The sequence below is a fragment of the Furipterus horrens genome, unplaced genomic scaffold (assembly GCF_987537825.1).
Source record: "Furipterus horrens unplaced genomic scaffold, mFurHor1.1.pri manual_scaffold_2, whole genome shotgun sequence".
NCBI classification, from domain to species: Eukaryota; Metazoa; Chordata; class Mammalia; order Chiroptera; family Furipteridae; genus Furipterus; species Furipterus horrens.
The window spans coordinates 8,152,683-8,159,742 of record NW_028327172.1 but is presented as its reverse complement, the minus strand read 5'-3'; positions in this window follow the sequence as shown (position 1 = coordinate 8,159,742).

Sequence of the window (7,060 nt, the reverse complement as noted above, 5' to 3'; positions counted from 1 at the left end):
TTTCGTGGAGTCGCTTTTCTTCGTTGGTATTTCTCCTCACATCACCAGGGTCAGAACACCAGGGCGGGGGGCAGAAATGGCCACATTCTCTTGGGGACAGCACCGAACACAGTCACAGCGACAGCTCACACTGCACACAGAGGCAGGAGGACAAATGGGCCTTGGCAGGTCCTGCAGGGAGCACCATATAAAGACTTGGGAGTCAATTATACCTCAATTAAATAAAAAATAAAATAAGGGACCAGAAATGCCAGGCTATTGCCTCTTCATGGCACAGGGCACCTAAGTTCTTGGTTAAGGGAACTGACTTCTTATTTCTCCCAAAACCAATAAGATAATGAGCAAAACAAGGAACCAAGGACAGGTGGCCACTGATGATGACATTCCTAAGTAGGCTGGGCAGGGTGGTCTTGACTGTAAAATATGAGCTGGGAGTGACAGAAGCTGACACCCCACAATCTGCCAGGCTGCCCTCCGGGATTAGCTGGTTAATCCAAACTAACAATTGAGGACCCCTCCACGTTTTGGGTATAAAACGCTGAACTGATGCATTTCCCCATCAGGAAAGAGGATGGTTTTATTTTCCCCAGACAGGGATTTTGAGAGAAGGAACTGAGCATGCTCATTAGCAGATATGCCATACAAAGGCAAACAGGAAACAGAGCAGTGTTTTTCAGTGAGTTTGGTAGCAAAACGTTCAATGAAAACTGAAGTTTCAAAATAAGTATGGAACGTGTGGCGTTCTAGGCCGTTCTTTGAGGTTCCCAAGGCACGGACCCCCATCAAAGGCTCTGAGAAGTCCTGCGGCAAAGTGGTCTGTTTCACTGTAACTCGCTTAGTTTGATCTCAGTTCCTCTTTTGCTAGTAAACCTATTACAGTCCTGTGCTCCTCTGCACGCACCTTGGAAAAATGCCCATAGCTCCTGCCTCTGCTGACAGCTGGATTCCAGACTGTTCGCTGGAGACACTGGCCTGCGGGGCTCCCTGCTGAGAGGGAGTGACTTTGGGGTAACCAGAACAACATAGCTTTAGATACTCTCCTGTCACGTCATCCCACGACATGTCATTTATCACTCACACAAATATAAGACGCTGAATGATCTCTTTGAATCATAAATGTGATCACATCCCTACCTTGCTTAAAACCTTGAACTAATGCCTTGCAATTGCACTTGGATAAGACAACAAAGCTTTGATGTGGCCTCCAGGCCCCGCAAGCTCTGGTCCCCACGTACCTTCCCTGCCTGCCCTGATCTCTCTTACCCTGAGCGCCCACCACCCTGGCCCTCTTCCACCTCCACAAATACGCATACTTCTTCCCCGCCTGCAGACCTTTGCACACCCTGTTCCCTTTGCCTGGGTAGCTGTTCCCTTCTTCTTGATCTGCTGACACCCCGTGTCCTGCAGATCTCAACTGAAATGTCCCTTCCCTTCAAAGGCTTCCCTGACCACCCTCCACAGAGTCCAGCCCTCCTCGCCTTTCTGGCACCAGGCACAGCCGTCAATCATGCATTCGTTGGGGTGTCTCTCTGACAACCACCAGGGCAGGGATTGTGAGCGCTCCCCTGTTGGAGCCTCAGGGCCTGGCACGCAGGAGCTGCTCAATAAATATTTGTTGGCTGAGTGATGAATTTGAGACTTTTTATAAGGAAACTGTTCAGATAGGACCAGAGAATGATCTGATTTGACCGAGGCCGTGGTTAAGACAACAGATGGGTCTGCTCCCACCCCCACCAGCATTCTGTCCCGGTCATATTTGGTCATGGGACCAACAGGTGGACTTCTCAGATTTCGAGGGAGGAATTTCATGGTGTCCTGGCTCCTTGGCTGTTGGCATTTCTGACATTTCTTGAGCACCCCCTGGGAGCCAGGCCATGTGCTAGGCTCCAAGGACGCAGGCAGGTCTTTCCAGACCCTCCCGGTTCTGCTCCCAGCCTCATGCTGCCTTCTTCCCCACCCTCAGCTCTGCCCCTGCAGCTCAGCCTCCCCCTCCCAGTTCCACTTCCATCCCCGCACCCTGGGATCCCTGCCTCCAGACGGAATCTGAAAATGCTCCCCATGAAACAGACCCTTAGGACTGGAAAACCCCGACTAACATATCTGATCTGACCCACGTCCCTTTTCTCTGATCTCGAGACCCTTCTCCATTCATTCTTCTCCACTCCCTGTGGGCCTCAGGGGTCTAAGCTCAGCGCAATCCGTCCTTTCCATCCACGCTTGTCCAGGAGGGTTATTTTCATCCCACAGGTCTCTGCTCCACTCATCTGGGGAACCCAACCCCTCCCCGAACACAGATTCTCCCGCATTTGGTGGGAGTGCAAACTGGTCAAACCCGAGGGAGTGCCATTTGGCAATATCCACCAAAATTAGAAACGCATATACCTTTTGGCCCAGTCACTTCACTTCTGGGAATTTATCTTAAAAATACACTCGCACATGTGCAAAATGTCAGGAGAAGGTTATTCTTTATAGCAGCATCTTTTGAGCAAGATTTGAAATGACCCAAATGTTCCCCCACAGGGAATAATTAAACGGCTTATGGCGCGTGCATGCCAGGCCCTGCTATGCAGCTGTGAAAAGGGAGAGATGAATGAGCTTGCTGGGTGCTGAGATGCAAAGGTCTTGAAAACAGATTGCTAGGTGGAAAAAAGAAAAAACAGGTGACAATAGGGCCTATACTATGCTATATTTGGATTATAAAAAATAACAATAATAAGGTTTGCTTGCATATACACAAAGGAACTGAGACACCCAAGAACCACAGACCACCGGAAAGAGAAGAAGGGGAACTGGGTAGATACAGGGTCGGGGAGAACGTTCACTGAATACAATTGTACATATTTTTATTTCTAAGGATGTAAATGGACTACACATTCAAAGTAAGTTCAGGAAAGGTACTTTTAAACCTCTGAATGTTTATTCTAATTTGAAACCTCCTGTGGTTCGTCTTTGGTTCACCTGCTAACCTCCACAGCTGGGTCTGTTGAAACAGGTCTGATCTTTCGTCCCCTCGGGAATCCCCAGAACCAGTGACACTGACCATGTGGAAGAGGCTCCAGCACACGGAAGGCTTCTCAGAAGCCTAAATGTGGAGTCCCGGGTCTGGGCAAATCCAGCGTATGTTCACCCAAGGACAAACACTCTCCTGCTTGTGGGAGCCCAGACTGCTGAGAATTCAGACCAGTTCATCCTGTTTGTTAAAAGCACCATGCACCCATCTGGGGTCCTGAGGGTGGTCCTCCGGCCTCCCGGAGCCAGGCCTAGGCAGCGGGCCGTGCACACTGGGGCCCACTGTGGACAGAGCATGTTCTTGCTCAGTCAGATCCCACCAGGGCCCCCCGCGTGTCATCACACCACCTGCCCATGGGGAGAGGAGGACAGCTCCGACCCCCATTCCAAGGACCCTGAGAAGGGACTATGCTGACCAGTGTGAGGCAGTGAGAGCCCTGGCCCAGCCAAGAGGTCCTCTGCAGACGGTCTGCCCCTGCGCCTCTTCCCCAAGAGCCTTCTTGTGCCAGGGAGTGAGCAGAGAGGAAGCAGGCAGAGGCCTTCCCCAAGGCCAGATGGATGTGCCAGGAACAAGAGAGGAACAAGAGTGGCATCCTCGGGCCCTCACTAGGGATAATCCTGAGGCATGTGCTACACAGAACCCCAGAGGGTCCGCAGAACGACTGAGTACCGATCACCTATAGCAGTGACACCTCTTTCATCTCTTTCCCATCCCACAGCCCCTCCCTCACCTTCTCCCTGGGATCGCCTCCCAGCTCAGGGGCTCACACCCCAATATTGATCAATGGGTCTGCTCTTGGGGAAGCTCAAACTAAGGGGGTCACAGTACCCTCCTGTCAACTGGAGCTGTCAACTGTCTCTCTTAAATTCCCACAGAAGAAGCCAACCAAGTGCAACACGAGGGAGAAATCCCAGCTCAGCCTTCATAAGCTGTGCAACCTTAGGGCGCTCTCCAAACCTCTCTGAGCCTCTGTGGTCCCAGCTGTAAGTTGTGGGGGCAGGGGGGCAAGGAAGGGTCCAGATAAGCATGTTTTTATACTTGGACCAGCTTGGGGAAAATGTTTACATCTGTCCTCCTGCCCCCTCCCCTGTGCTTTATTTTGGTGGGGGTGGGTGCTTGTGCATTTTTTTAACATTTGAAATAACATCATTTTATACTTCCAGTTAAGATGGAGGCCTAGACAGACACGCTCCATCTCCCTCCACAACTAAGAAGGAATACAACTACCACAAAACCAGAAATAACCAGAAGTTCCAGAAAATAAAGCTACATGGAAGTCCAACGTATGAAGTTATAAAGAAGTGATGTCCATCTGGACGGGTAGGAGGGGCAAAGCCGGGGCGGAGAGGTCAGGCTGTGCTGGCGGCTGCAGCAGTGGAGGCGGGACAGCGGTCGGCACAGACACCCGTGTTTAAGGGGAGGCGAGAAGCGCCTGGGAGCACCCCTGGCTGCAGACCAGACCGTCAGCTCACGATTCCAATACTGGGGAAGGCAGACCCCCATTGCCTCAGACTGTGAGGGCCGGAGGGCGTGGGGAGGGAGGAGGAGGCTCCTGGTCTCTCAGCGGAGAGTGAACGGCAGGAATCCATCTTGGACCCCCACCCCCACAGAAAACGCCACAGCATGGTGAGACGGGTCACCCGGTTGAGATGGGTGCATGGGGGCTCTGCCCCCTATAGCATAGGAGTGACAGCCCTGCCCAGGAAGCAAAGGTAAACACAAAACCGTCAGGATGGCAGCGATCATGATAGAGATCCTGGTGACACAGCTGACCAGCCAGCAAGTATCTAATCTAATGGCTCAGCTGATAGGAAATCTTTCCGAGGCACAGTTCAGAGCTTTGGTTATAAAAATGCTTACAGATCTAACAGCAGATCTTAAGGGGAAGGAATGAAGGCTAGTCCTGCTGATATGAACAAAAACACATACGGAACTAGCGGTGAGGGAAAGAAAACCAGGGGTCAAATCTACAAATCGGAACATAGTGAAGGAACAGTCAACCAGTGCAGAAAGAGGAAACAAGAAGTGAGGAAAATGAGGAGAGGCTCAGAAAGCTATGGGACAGCTATAAGCGGGCCAACATCCGAATCATAGGACTGCCAAAAGGTGAAGAAGAACTAGAAAAATTATGTGGAAAACATAATGAAGCAGAACTTCCCTAACTTGGGGAAGGAAATAGACTTACAGGTCCAGGAAGCACAGAGAGTTCCAGAAAAACTGGACCCAGGGAGAACCACTCCAAGACACATTATAATCAAAATATCAAAAATTAAGGATAAAGAAAGAATCTTAAAAGCAGCAAGAGAGAAGAAGAGAATTACATACAAAGGGGTCCCAATAAGACTCTCAGCTGATTTCTCAAAAGAAACTCTGCAGGCAAGAAGGGACTGGCAAGAAATATTCAAAGGAATGAAAAGCAAAAATCTACAACTGCAATTACTCTGTCCAGCGAAGCTGTCACTCAGAATAGAAGGGCAGAGAAAGTGCTTCCAGGACAAAGTAAAACTGAAGGAGTTCATCAGATCCAAATCACCATTATATATGATGTTAAAGGGACTTGTTTAGGAGAAAGAGGATCAAAACTATGAATATTAAAATGAAAACTGTATCACAACAACCAACAACAGAAGCTAGGGAACCAAAACATAGGCAAACTAAATAGGCAACGACAGTGGGAAAAGAACTATAGGTATGGGGAACATATTGGGGGGGAGATCAGCTGGGAGGGGGAAGGGGGCAGAGGGAGGGAGATGGTACAGGAATTAAGAAGCATAGTAGGAGGGAGTGGAGTAGACAGGAGGATGCTGAGAAGAACTATGTGCACAACCAATGGGCATGGACTAAGGGGGGGACAACTGGAGGGAGGGGTGTCACTGGGTGGAGGGGAGCAAAGGGAAAAGGAATTGGGACAACTGTAACAGCATAATCAATAAAGCATATTTTAAAAAAACATCATTTAGTTGCACTCTACTGGGGGTGGGGGGGACGGGTATTAAAACTTGAGCTGCACCCTTTATGAAACAGTGGGGTAAGGATGAGGCATCCGGCCCCGACTCTCAGCCACTACCATGTTGACAGTTGGCTTGTTTGAGAAGTTGCAACATGGAGGCAGGAACTGAGGCAGCCAGGATCCTGCACTTCCATCCTGGAATTAGACCCCAGGTGACATCAGGAAGCTGGGTGGCTGCCCGGGGTCATGTGGAGGAATTCCCGCATGGCAACGTCACAACTCCACAAGGCAGGATTATGGTCTCACCATCCAGAAGGAGCCAAGCCCCGAGGTCATGGCTGGGGAGGGCCCACACCTGGTCGGGGCTCCCCGGCCCTCACCCTTAAATTAAATACCACCCTTTGAGTCTACATCCTTTGCACCTCTCGGCGGCTTATTCTACAGCCCCCTTGGGTTTCAGAGGCAGCAAGCCGGCGACACAGTGACACCATAGTTCCGTCTTCCATCTCCATCTGACTTGCCCCATTAATAACAGCACTGCCCCATGTCCACCTGTCACGGAAACCTGGCTGCACCACCCAGAGCCCCCTTCAGGACTGATGGATTTAGCCCCCCAGCTGCTGGGAGGGTTGCTGGCTGGTGGCCCTCGGCCCCAGCCCTCATCAGGAATCACCCTGGCAGGGGGAGCTGCCTCACGCAATGTGGCACCGCTTTCCCGGGGCAGCCCAGATAGAATTGCCGGTCAACATGGGGACACAAAGCCGTGTCCGACCTCAAGACCACTCTGAGGAAGCGGGGGCCGGCGGAGGCCTCGAGACTCAGGGCAGCTTCTCCCTCTCGCCCGGCCCCCACGGGTGTCGATGACAAGGACCAGCTGCCTGCTGCTTCCTCTCAGAGGTCCCCGCCCAGGGAGCCCAACCTGCAACACCCTCTCCATCCATCTTTTTCCCTTTTCACTTCAGGAGTGTGTCGGCATCAAAGGCCACCCAGGGCTCACACAAGACCCCTCCCCAGCCCAGCCTCAGTCTGGGGCAGGCTTCTCCCCTAGGCGGGGGGCTGGAGCCGGTGCCGGTGTGCCACCTGTGGGCACGGAGTGGAGT